The sequence below is a fragment of the Glycine max genome, chromosome 18 (genome assembly GCF_000004515.6).
Source record: "Glycine max cultivar Williams 82 chromosome 18, Glycine_max_v4.0, whole genome shotgun sequence".
NCBI classification, from domain to species: domain Eukaryota; kingdom Viridiplantae; phylum Streptophyta; class Magnoliopsida; order Fabales; family Fabaceae; genus Glycine; species Glycine max.
Genome location: NC_038254.2, coordinates 36,378,790 through 36,392,310, shown reverse-complemented (window position 1 = coordinate 36,392,310; position 13,521 = coordinate 36,378,790).

Genomic DNA, 13,521 nt, shown 5'->3' with positions numbered 1-13,521 from the left:
GTATTGCTTGATGGTGACACCGGCTCCAGTACCACGGACACGTCCAGGGTGCTCTGGACGTCCAATAGCAGCGGCCAGAACATTCTGACGTCCATGGGGGACGAACGATCCCTGTGTGGCCTACTCCTCAAACGAATCCTGCACAGAAAACACACAGTGGTACATGGCATTCTCAAAATATTCAAACATAATTGTAATGGTTAGTTGAACATGACTTACAATCTTCTCAGCGATTTCCTTTGCGGCCTCAGTCGTCATCTCCCTTGTCTTCTTCGTGCAAGCCATCTTCCACTTCAAGTGGCGTCTGACCGGGGATGGACGGTCGATGACGCCATCAATGCTTCCTGACTGTGCAGCTTCCTGCATCTTCTTCTTGGTTTTCTCAGCCAGGAGCTTCTGCTCCAAATAATCATAACCCCCACGAGACAAAACATGGGGGGCAGTATTTTGCTTCTGGATGGCCTGTGCCTTCATGCGCACATCCTGAAAAAAATTAAACAATAATTTTTGAAATGGGTAGAATGAAGTATAACAACATCATGTTTAATATGAAAAACAACTTAAATGGCAAAGGAACATACCTCCCAAGAAGGGTCTCTGCGAGTCTGGCAAAACTGGGCCCACTTTTCCTTGCTGATGCCGTATTTGTCACAGACAGTGTCCTCGACACCGTCCTGATCGGTTACAATAATGAAATGTTTTGGCTATTAATTACACACAATCAAATAAGAAAAGAGAAATACCTGAATATCCTCCCAAATCAGGTCCTTCTAAGCAGGAGGGACCTCTTTCCAGTTCTCGTAGGTGATGTCCACCTTGTCACGTGCCAAAATCCCCAAATATGTTCTTAATTTCTTCCTGTGGGGACCATCGGCCTTCCCGGTAGCAGGATCAACATGCACGACTGGTCTCTTAACACCAGGTGGTCTAGTGGACAACGATCGTAGGCGTGAGGCTTTGCGTGTCCGCTTCACGGCAGACGTCGAAGCCGATGCGTCCGAAGTAGGAGGAAGAGAAGGAGGAGAAGGAGGAGGAGGAGGAGGAGGAGGAGGAGTAGTGGAGACAGGTGGAGAACACATGATCTTTTATACAATAACATACAAAATTGGATTAATGAAAAGAGGATTAGTGATAAGTTTTTTTTGGAAGGCAAAAGTATAAGATTATTAAACAAAACCCCACCACATAAGGAGACAAGACAAATTAACCAAAGGACTCTGAAAGATAGGTAGTTGTGCTTTTTAATTGTGATTTCATCCATGTTTTCTTTGATATTGATTTTCTTAGGACTTCATCCATGTTTTAACAGCATTTGATTTTCTTTTTTGCAGAAAAGAAAGAGGGGAACGAGCAACAATTTGAAGGTTGTACATTCAGGAACTAAAGAATTCAAAATAGCTAGTAATAAGAGGGATTTGTTTTTGGGATTTTCTGAGCACCAAGAGCGGCTACGCAAGAAGCTTGCACTTGAGGAGGGAAGGATATTTGCAGCTAATGAACAACTTTCTTAACTATTTGTCCTTCAGATTTTACTTTTTTTTTTCTTATATGTAAATATAAATAATATAAGGTTATGCCATAGGGACATGGTCATTTTTACCCCTAACAATCTTAGAAGTAAATATAGACCATGTTTTTATGCCATACCCTTATACCATTTATATTTACATATTAGCAAAAAGAAACAGTAAAATCTTAAGGACAAATAGTTAAAAAACTTGTTCATTAGCTGCAAATATCCTTCCCTCCTAAAGTGCAAACTTCTTGCGTAGCCGCTCTTGGTGCTCAGAAAATCCCAAAAACAAATCCCTCTTATTACTAGCTATTTTGAATTCTTTAGTTCCTAAATATACAACCTTCAAATTGTTGCTCGTTCCCCTCTTTGAGAATGAGGAGGATCTTCATAGGACTTCATCCAGCTGATGTTTGTCGGCAGTTTCATCATCCACCACCCTTTTCTTCTGTGCCTTCTCACGTTCATTGTTGTTAAACCCATATTTATGCCTTCTTCCCTTCATGTCTTGTTTTATCACAACTTTAGCTGAATCTCCCATCTTCAGCATAGTTGAATCTCCTGTCTTATTGTCCAATGCCACATTTTGATGGCCTGTATCTCTTTTCTTCGTATGTTCTACTGCTTCAGCTTCACAATGCATAGAGCAACAGAATTTTCCAGTGATCACCAAAGGCTTCTGCATCAGCGTTGACACTCTCCACCCTCTTTGGTTTATGCTTCTGTGTTTTCTTCCATGTTTCCTCCTTATAATTCTCAGATTTATTGGAGGTCCCACTAAAAGGATCAGCACCAATCCGTGCCTGTTCCTCCTCTACCAGCTCAATATCTTTCGTTTCACCTTTGCATTTGAAAACTACACTGGAATTGACAAAACAAAAGATGAAAGGAAAGATATTGACCTGATAGACGAGGAAGAAGCACAGAATGGTGGTGATCGTTCTAGTGCAACCTCGAATAAAGCTGAGATTTATAACGAGGAGGCACGGAAGAAAACACAGAAGCATAAACCAAAGAGGGTGGAGAGTGTCAATGCTGATGCAAAAGCCTTTGGTGATCACTGGAAAATTCTGATTGCTTTATGCATTCTGAAGCTGAAGCACTAGAACATACGAAGAAAAGAGATACAGGCCATCAAAGTGTGTCATTGGACAATGAGACAGGAGATTCAACTATGCTGAAGATGGGAGATTCAGCTAAAGTTGTGATAAAACAAGACATGAAGGGAAGAGAGCATAAATATGGGTTTAACAACAATGAACGTGAGAAGCCAGAGAAGAAAAGGGTGGTGGATGATGAAACTGGCGACAAACATGAGCTAAATGAAGTCCTAAGGAGGCAAATTGAAACAAAAAACCGATGTCTCAATAAGAGAAAAATGTAGTTGTCACTTACTAGGTTTGGTGACCTCTGTCTCTGCAGAAAATTACATTAGCCGATGTTAATCAATTCTCCTTCATCATGATCATTTCGATTTGCATGAACGTCGTCAGCTTCTTCTTCTCCGACAACGTTACCAGTGATTTGAGCGGTCAAAGGACTAACATAGGTGTCCATGTATGAATCATCATCTTCTACATTAACACCAATTGTTTTGCCCTGCAGAACCACGCACCACCTTTCATCACAAGGGTCTTGCACGTAAAATACTTGTCTAGCTTGTTCTGCCATGATGAAAGGGTCATTGTGGTAACCAAGTTTCTTTAGATCTACCAGGGTAAATCCTATATCATCGGTGTGCACACCGGTGTTGCTGTCAACCCATTTACATTTGAAAACACATATTGTAAATTTCACATAATTAAGCTCCCAAATTTCATCTATGAACCCAAAGTAAGGGATGGAAGCTACACAGGGATTGGCGTCATTGACACTTGCAAAGTGTTGAGATTCAGCCCTTAGGGTGACCCCGCTGTTCTGCATTATACTTTTGTCATCTTGTGCTTTTGTGTAAAATGAATACCTATTTATCTCGTATCCTTGCCAGGTTATAACATTTCTTTTAGGCCCATCTGCTAGTTTTCTTAATGTTTCAGAAGCATTCTCATCTGCAAAGATTGTATCTTTAAACCAATCACAGAAAGTTTTGTTATGCTTTTTCAATGCCCAATTCTTTGACATTTTCGGATTATTCTATTTGACTAAAGCTTCATGCTTAACTATGTATGGCAAAACTTCATTACTGTTGTTCAAGACATACAAGTGAGCTTGTAACAAATCTTCTACACTTGGAGTGATCACCTGCAGTCCTCTTGAACCCTTACCACCCACTCTGTCATCATGCCGACACTCAGGAAGCCCAACAGCTTTAGCCTTCTCTAAGTATTCTGAACAAAATTCAATGGCTTCTTCTGCAATGTACCTCTCAACAATAGATGCTTCCGGACGATATAGATTCTTTGTATACCCTTTTAAGATCTTCATGTATCGCTCAATCGGGTACATCCACCGTAGATAAATAGGACCACAACATTTGATTTCTCTGACCAGATGCACAGTCAAGTGAATCATGATGTCAAAGAAAGCAGGGGGAAAATACATCTCCAACTGGCACAGTATAATTGCGGCCTCATTTTCCAACTCATCAAACATTACTGGATCAATCACTTTGCTACATATAGCATGGAAGAAAAAGCACAGGCGAGTTATGGTGAACCTGACTTTGTTTGGCAAGATGTCTCGTATAGCCACGGCTAACAATTGTTGCATGAGCACGTGACAATCGTGAGACTTTAACCCTACAAGCTTAAGCTCCTTCAACTGCACAAGGCTCTTAATATTTGAAGAGTATCCTTGTGGAACCTTCACCTGACGAAGACACTGACAAAAACTTATCTTCTCCTTCTTGGACAAAGTATGGCAGGCTGGGGGCAAGTAAATTTTCTTCCCATCAGACCTTGGATGCAACTGTGATCTTATACCCATATCAGCTAGATCTTGACGGGTATTCAAGCCATCCTTCGTCTTGCCTTAAATGTTAAGGAGCGTCCCAATCACACTGTCACAAACATTTTTCTCCACATGCATAACATCAATACAATGTCTAACGTCAAGATCACACCAGTACGGAAGATCAAAGAAAATGGACCTCTTCTTCCATATGCAACTCTGACTTTTATCCTTCTTTTGGGTCTTCCCAAATACAATGTTCAGGTGTTGAACCCGCTGATATACCTGCTCACCAGTCAACTGTATCGGCGCAATATCATGCTCTTGACTTCCATTAAAAGCTTTTCTCAGTCGTCTGTAAGGATGATTGGGTGTTAGAAAGCGGCGATGCCTACCGTAGACTGTTTTTCTCCCATGTTTCAGTTGTATGTAACTTGTATTTTCTTCACAGATGGGGCATGCATGATGACCCTTAACACTGTAACCGCTGAGATTTCCATATGCTGGAAAGTCATTAATGGTACAAAAAAGTAGTGCTGTCCTTCTTTAGAGTCCCTAAAAAAGTAGTGCACAAGCTAGTCTCAATCCAGAGAAATTTTCTTTGGGGAGGAGATTCTGAAGTGGCTAAGATTGCTTGGGTAAATTGGGATACTATTTGCCTTCCCAAGAACAGAGGGGGTCTTGGGATTAAAGACTTGGCTAAGTTTAATGAAGCCTTGCTTGGTAAATGGGGCTGCGACTTGGCAAATAATCAGGATCAGCTTTGGGCCAGAATATTAATGTCCAAATATGGAGGGTGGAATACTCTTTGTTGTGGCAGAAACAAAGCAGACTATTCTCCTTGGTGGAAGGATTTGAAAAATGTTTTCCAACCGCACCATAGAAACTGCATCTCCAATAATTTGAAGTGGAAGTTAGGTGATGGGAACACAATCAAGTTCTGGAAAGACAAGTGGAGGGAAGAGGATGATCTAAGTCTTCAAGAAAAGTACCCAACTCTATTTCAAGTGAGTACTCAACAGAATCAGAATATCAACTCTATGGGCATCTTATCTGGTAGTAATTGGGAGTGGAAGATACAATGGAGGAGGCATTTCTTTGACCACGAAATTGATACCTTGGCAGCATTCACGGCTGACATTGAGGGTATCCAAATTCAACCTTTAACTCGGGATTTCCTCAGTTGGGGGGCTGATCCTGCTGGTTATTACTCCACAAAGTCAGCTTACAACCTCCTTAAGGCTGAGGCCAGCTCTAATTCTGAAGACAGCAACTATAAGACCATTTGGAAATTGCAAATTCCCCCAAGAGCATCTGCTTTCTCTTAGAGAATCTTCAAGAATAGACTACCTACTAGGGATAATCTAAGGAGAAGGCATGTCGAGCTGCCCTCTTACAATTGCCCTCTTTGTGATCAGGAAGAGGAAACTGTTGGCCATATTATGTATTCTTGCAGGAAAACTTGTGTTCTTTGGTGGGAGATTTTGAGATGGGTTAATAGGATGGGTCCTTTCCCTCTTCAACCCAATTGCCACTTCCTGCAATTCTCTCAATGGAGTGGAAACAGCAAGGTAGACAATCGGTGGAAAGCTCTATGGATAGCTCTATCCATGACTATTTGGAAGCATAGAAATGCCTTGGTGTTTAATAACCAGAATTTCTGCACCGAAAAAGTCACTGCTTCAGCTTTATTTCACACTTGGTCTTGGATCAACAGCATGGAGAAAGACTTTCACACACACTTTAATCAGTGGTCTACTTGCTTAAAGGAGGAAATGTCTTAGGGGTTTTTTGTTGCTTGGGTAACCACCTATTATGGTTTTATCTTATGTAGATGGGGATGGCAGATTTCTGCCTTGTATATTTTGTTATATTTCAGTACATCTAGTACTGACCCTATTAATATTATCAGATTTTTGCTGTGCAAAAAAAAAATTAATACAAATTATAATTTTGCTGATAAAAAAAAGATAATCCAAGAGAGACAAAAGGGCAGTGGCAGTCACAACATATATATAGACACAGTTTAAATCACAGTAAATACTTCAAAGATATCAGTCCAATGAAACAAAGGTCATGTAGACAGGCATAGCATAAGTTACAAATATACCAGTAATGCATACAACAACAATTTCAAATTAGTTCTCCAATCTAAGATATAAATACCTGACTTTGAGGCTTCAAAGATATAATCAAACCGCTTCCGCAGCAACGCCAATTAGCAGTAGTAAATGATAGCCCTAAAAAAAACCATACAGAAATTAGCCACAGTGTATTTAAAGCCTTTTATGAACAATATGACTCTCACTTCATGGTGATAAATTGACTCTCAAAAGACATTATACTGAGAGTGTATTTAAAGCCTTTTTAAGTCATTCTATCAAACAACTCATTGACAATTTTTTAAGAATACATATCATACTTCTATCCAGTCAAACTAAAGCAATAACTAATTAATTTAATTAAACAGGGACCAATTTAGATGTGAATCATTAAAGGTAGATGATGACATTCACAGAATGATAGCGCCGGTTCAAATTTTAAGAAGAAAAAAAAATTACACTATATTTCAATTATAGACAATAACAGTGCCCATCTTAATACCACCACATGAATAGTAACAGAATTAGTAAAACTGCAACCTGCCTGTCCACCCATTAACCTAATTACCCAGTCACTGTAAAGTTTGAAATGTTCTGAACCATAAAATAAAACTGCAACCTGCCTGTTCAGCAGCAGTGGGGCAATTATCATCCTCCAGGATGGGGAGGATATGTTCTGAACCATAAAATAAAACTCCTCAAACAGTGCATAAAGCAGTGGAGCTTAACAAATGGTGAAGCTAATGCTAGAAAAGTTACTATGATTAAAAAGGAGCTAAATGTTTTGGAGAATGTTCTAAATGACAGACCTCTATCCCAAGTGGAAGTCACTCTTAAGAAATCTCTTCAAGTTCAATTGTGGGAGGCAGCTTATGCATATGAATCTATGTTGAGACAAAAGCCTAGAATTAAGTGGCTAAAAGAAGGGGACAGAAACTCTACTTATTTTCATAGATTGATCAATCATAGAAGAATAAAAAATGCTATTCCAGGTATTTTCATGGATGGTGTGTGGATTCATGAACCTTGCAGGGTTAAAAATGCAGCTGTCCTTTATTTCAAAGACAGATTTTCGGAGGATTGTTCTAACAGGCCAACACTGGATGGTGTTTACTTCTCCTCTCTGGATCTAAGAGACAAAGAAAGCCTTGTGTCCAGATTTAATGAATTGGAGATCAAATCTGTAGTTTGGAATTGGAGATCAACTGTGAAAAGACTAGGAGTCTTTGGTGGGAGACAATGAGATGGGTTAATAGAGTGGGTTCCTATTCCATAGATCCAAAGAATCATTTTTTACAATTCACCCAGTGGAATAGCAAAGATAGTACCAACAAAAGATGGGAATTTATGTGGCTAGCCCTTTCCTTCTCCATTTGGTACCATAGAAATGCCAAGATATTCAAGAACCAGCCGTTCACTCCTGAAAAGGTCATGGATGATGCCTTGTTCCACACCTGGTCCTGGATAAAATGTGTGGAGAAGGACTTCCAAATGCACTTTAATTTCTGGTCAACCAATCTAAAGGATGTTCTTTCTTAGAGGGGATGGGTTTGTATTTTTGTGGGCTATATTCGGTCTCTCCTAATGGGATGCAGACTGTAATTGTCTTGCTTTTTAACTTTGTATCTTCAGTACACCTAGTACTCAATTTCATATATAATATATTGATTTTTGCTGTGCAAAAATAAATGTCTCTTTGTAATCTGTAGTACCACAACTAATTATCAATATAAATTATCTTTGCAGTTGAAAAAAAAATATTAAACAGAACAGTATGTACTAAAAATAAAAGATACAAGACACAAAAGTGCCACCTTCCAAAAAGCAAAACAAACTCAACAATAACCCAACACAAGGACCCCAATACATATAATCAGAAATTTAACCAAAGGCCATCATAAGCACCTTTTGAGGTTCAAAAGGAATGCCATGAAACAACAAGGAATTCCTAAGCAATCAGCATACCTTTCTATTTCTATTTTTTACACATTTAAAACTCAAACATATAAAATAAAAACTATATAACAAACTAACAAAGATAAAGACAAAAAAAAGGAAATATAAACTCACCTCAATTGGTGCTGCTGCCCATCATTTCACTCTCACAACAAATAGGAATCATGTACCTGCATGAAAGAAATAATCACACAACACACAATGATCAGAATAAGCAAATGCATATAATTAAGCATGATACAATATCAATATTCATGGAAGTAACAATGACTTGTCAAAAATTTGGATGAAATTCAATATGTAAATCAAAGCTTTGTCCCTGAAACCTTCTGTGTAAATCAAAGCTTTGTCCCTAAAACCCTCTATGTAAATTTGACAGCCTCATGTCTCCCTTCCTGAAAACCCACTAAAAACTGCCTAACCCCCCTGCTGTTACTCCATAATTTATTCTACAATAACTGCTTAAGGCAGTTACATATGGTCCTAAATCACTACACATTCAGTTACGATTAACCCTTTGTGCCTAACTAGGGTTTCGAAACATCACAACAAAGACAAACCATTGAACAATGGATTTTCATCATTAACATACAACTGAGACATACCTTCGATGGAAGCGCAGACACGAACTCCACAAACGCGAACTCGACAATGTGGTTGCAGTCACAGAAGCGCAACCCAGTTTACGACAAACACGAACTCAGGCAGAAGGAGAAACAACAATAAAGCCCTGGGTTAAAACGACGAACGCCTAATGTTAAAACGAAAGGACGTACCTCAATGGATAAGTGCCATAGACGATCTCCACAAACACGATCTCCACAATGTGGTTGCAGTCACGGAAGCACAGGCGACTTTGACACAAGGAGAAAGAAGAAGAACAATATGGTTCAAGCGCAAGGAGAAAGAAGAAGAACGATAGGGTTCAAGTGCGCGGGTTGTGCAATTTCAGAACTTTAATATATAATGATAACAACATCGGTTTTTTTAAAATAACCGATGTTAACATCAACTACGTAACATCGGTTATAATAAAACCGATGTTAACATCGACTCGATAACATCGGTTTTTACAAAACCGATGTTAACAAAGGCATACTAACATCGGTTTTTCCAAAACCGATGTTAACTAAGTCTACTTATTTACAAAAATGCCACCGCGCTTTCGTTAACATCGGTTTTAGCTATAACCGATGTTAATTGGGCGATGTTGAAAGCTTTTTTTTTAGTAGTGAAATAATGAAAGAAATGAAAAAAGAAAAACATGCCTTCTATAGTAGTCATAACTCTTGCAAAAGCCTAAGTGAAGAACTTCGTGACTATTACGAAGGAAGGCATAGGTCACATCTTAGACCTCACTCCCATAGAAGAGAAAAGGAAAGAAAGCCTCAAGAGGCTAACATTAAACTCTCATACTTCCATGGGAAGGACAATGTAGAGGCTAACTTAGATTGGGAAATAAGGGTAGAGCAACAAATTAAAAAGAACTCTACTTCAAAATCTTATGGCTCTCACTCTTATTCAAAGAAAGACCAAGGTCAAGGCATCTTAGGGGTGACACCTTCTAAGTCCAAAGATGATAAGGGGAAGACAATGGAAAAGCAAGCCCCTAAGGCTAGTATGCAAGAGAAAACTAGCTCTATAAAGTGCTTTAAATGTCTTGGAAGAGGACACATTACTTCTCAATGCCCCACCACAAAAACCATGATTATGAGGGGCCAAGATTTATAGTAGCCAAGATGAGGCTACTACTTCACCTTCCTCTAGTGAAAGTGAAAAAGCAAAAGGGGAAGAATCTAGTGAAGAAATCTACCCCCAAGAAGAAGGACAACCGTTAATGGTTAAAGAGAAGTGTAAGGAGGTAAGTGTCTCCTCCAAGAGTTTAGCTAAGAAGGAAACTCATTTTACAATAAAGACAAACATTAAAGAAACTTTCCCTCTTAGACAACCTCCACATTTTCTCTTTTGTAAAAAGGCACTTGCTAGCATTGCCACACCTCTTGGGCTCGAGTTTATTCCTCAAGTAAAGAAGTTGTTGGATGAGGGTTTGTTTCGCAAGAGCTTAAATCCTTGTGCTTTGTTGGTTCCCAAAATAGGTATTATTAGGCACCAAGTCCCTAAAATAGGTGGTATAATGAATGTTTTGAATGGTGCAACCCTCTTTTGTAAAATCACTCGTACACCTAACATCTTCATGGTGTGTGTACATAGGGACCCATTAGGTAGGTTTGTTGTTATTTTTAGTTTCAATACAAACTTAGGTACTCATATGGGATACCTTAGGTTTGTCATACTTTTTGGTAGGAATAATCAATATGAAAATACCAAAAAAGGTATGTTTTATTGCGTTACTTTTCTTAATTTTTCAAATAGTGATCAAGGGGTTCCCATGAACCCTAAGAGAATAAAGGTCATTCCTGAGTGGTCCACTCCACCAAGTATAAGAAAAATTTGGGGCTTCCATGACTTAACAAACTTTTACAAAAGGTTTGTCCCATATTTTTCTATACTTGTAGCACCACTCATTGAGTTGGTGAGAAACCATGTTCCTTCATGGGAAGATGCCCAGGAAATGGGTTTTCAGACCTTACCTTACTTCAACATACCAAACACCACTAATACATATGTTTTTGTTCTTTTTACAGGTGTTAAGGGAAGGAGCCCAGCGTATGAAGAACCTCGGGATTTGAGGTCAAATCCTTTCCAAGGTGGAGGGAATGATGCAATCCTACCCCGCAAGGGCATTGGGTAGAAGACTCCAAGTAGATTGGGCTAGAGATCCAAGGGAAGGCCCTAGGGTTCTCATGATCCTTAGGGTAGATTTCGAGCCCATGGGCTAAGTATGAGCCCGCTTATCTTTGTAAATATTAGAATAGGTTTTTCCTTCGTCTAGGCCTTGTATTTTGGCCATTCTATTGAGTAGTCTTTGTAGTAAGGACTTTTTTTTTTTGTATTTTCATGTTTTTTGTCATGGGGTGAGCTTAGCTATTATAGGGGGTGTGTAGCTAAGCTCTAGCTTCTCATCTCAAGGAGGTAAGCTTAGCTATTAGAGAGGTATGTGCAGCTAAGCTCTAGCTTCTTTAGGAATCTTCTTAAGGAAGCTTCTCAAGGAGGTGAGCTTAGTTATGAGAGGGGTGTGTGTAGCTAAGCTCTAGCTTCTCAAGGAAGTTTTCTCAAAGAAACTTCTCAAGGAAGTTTTCTCAAGAAAGCTTCTCAAGGAAGCTACCTAGTCTATAAATAGAAGCATGTGTAACACTTGTTGTAACTTTGATGAATGAGAGTCTTGTGAGACACAACTCAAAGTTCAACTTCTCTCCCTTTTTCTTCCTTCAATTTCGTGCTTCCCCCTCTCTCTTTCTCTCCCTCCTTCTTTTCCTCCATTGAAGCATCCTCTCCAAGCTTTTTATCCAAGGCTCATCTTGGTGGTGAAGCTCCTTCTTCCATGGCTTATTCCCTAGTGGATGGCGCCGCCTCTTACCTCTTCTCCTTTTTCTTCCGCTGCATCTCCATGGTGGAAAATTACCATTAAAGGAACTCATTGAAGCTCAAAGATCCAACCTCCATAGAAGCTCCACAAGCAAGCTTCCATCATTTATTTCAGTATAATTGATTTAATGTCTAATATCATTTCAAAATTTTCATCAAAACTTAAAACATAAGTTTTGTTAATATTGGCAAAAAAAAAATGAAGCATTTTACTTGAAATGCTTGCCTTAATTTAATCTCATTGAACGTATACTACCTATTTTTAATTTTTTTTAGGTTAGTATACTATCTATACTATACGGTTGGCCAGTTTATAAATATCTGTTTAATAGTCGTTGCTAAATCTCCTAACTTTAGATTTAGAATAGGAAAATATCCATTTTCTTTGGCTTTAAATAAGAAAAGTCCACCTTATTTTCATTTTTTTATAATTATTTATTTGAATCATTTAATATGTGTACTTGTCAATTATGATGATTTACAACACTCCACTTAAAAGCGGCGTACCAGTACACAAGGAAAGTTATAACCATTAAGTTAAAAAATTTACATATGAACAATTGAGACTACAATGATAAAATAAAAAATTCCACGTCATTTTTAATTAAGTTTAACGGAAGAGTAACACCATTTGTCTCTTTTCTTTCTTCCCACAAACACATTAATCGTGTTATCCTCATCCACAACAGTGGTAAACCAGATCTAGGTTCGGAATCAATGGTGGTCAGAGCTACATCTCGAGAGTGATCAACAAGATGTCAAAGCATAAAACTCCTCGCCTAGTTGCTCCCTACAATAGATTGTTGGAAATGGTCAAATGCTAAATAAAGAGAAGCTTATAATGTTTTGCTTGAGAGAATTTCAAGGAAAGCAATAGAAGAAATAAAAAAGCTAAATAAACAGAGGAGAAATTGTATAAATACGTTATCTATTTTCCTTCATAAATATTACAACTTCAAGAAAAGAAAAAGCGAGAGAGAAAAGAAAGAGAGATAAAATATTTAATTTTAATATTTTCTAGGTATAACAGGGTTGTGAGTTGAGTGAGTGTTTATAAACACTTGTTTATAAGTTTCTCTTTACAATAAAATATCTATAGCAGCCCAGAGATGTAGACATAATTGGTCGAACTCTGTTATCAATTGCATGTGCAAATATTCCGCATATATTTCGTTTCTTACAAATTTGATTATAGAAAATTTTGCGTAATTTTCTCAACAACTTGTATCAGAGTGTGGGTGTTATAAACGATCCAGAAGGAGTCAGATTTGAGTGGGAGTAATGGCTGCAAAAGATGTAAAGGTGAAAATTGAAAAGTTTGATGGCACGAACTTTAGCTTTTGGAAGATGCAAATAGAAGATTATTTGTATCAGAAAAAAATGTATCAACCTCTCTTTGGAAATAAACCCAAGGGTATGAAGGATGAAGATTGGACTCTTCTCGACAGACAAGCCCTCAGAGTTATCTGTTTGACATTATCTCGTAATGTTGCTTTCAACATTGGAAAAGAAACTACGACAACGAGTCTTATGGTGGCTCTTTTTAGCATGTATGAAAAGCCTTCAACTTCAAAC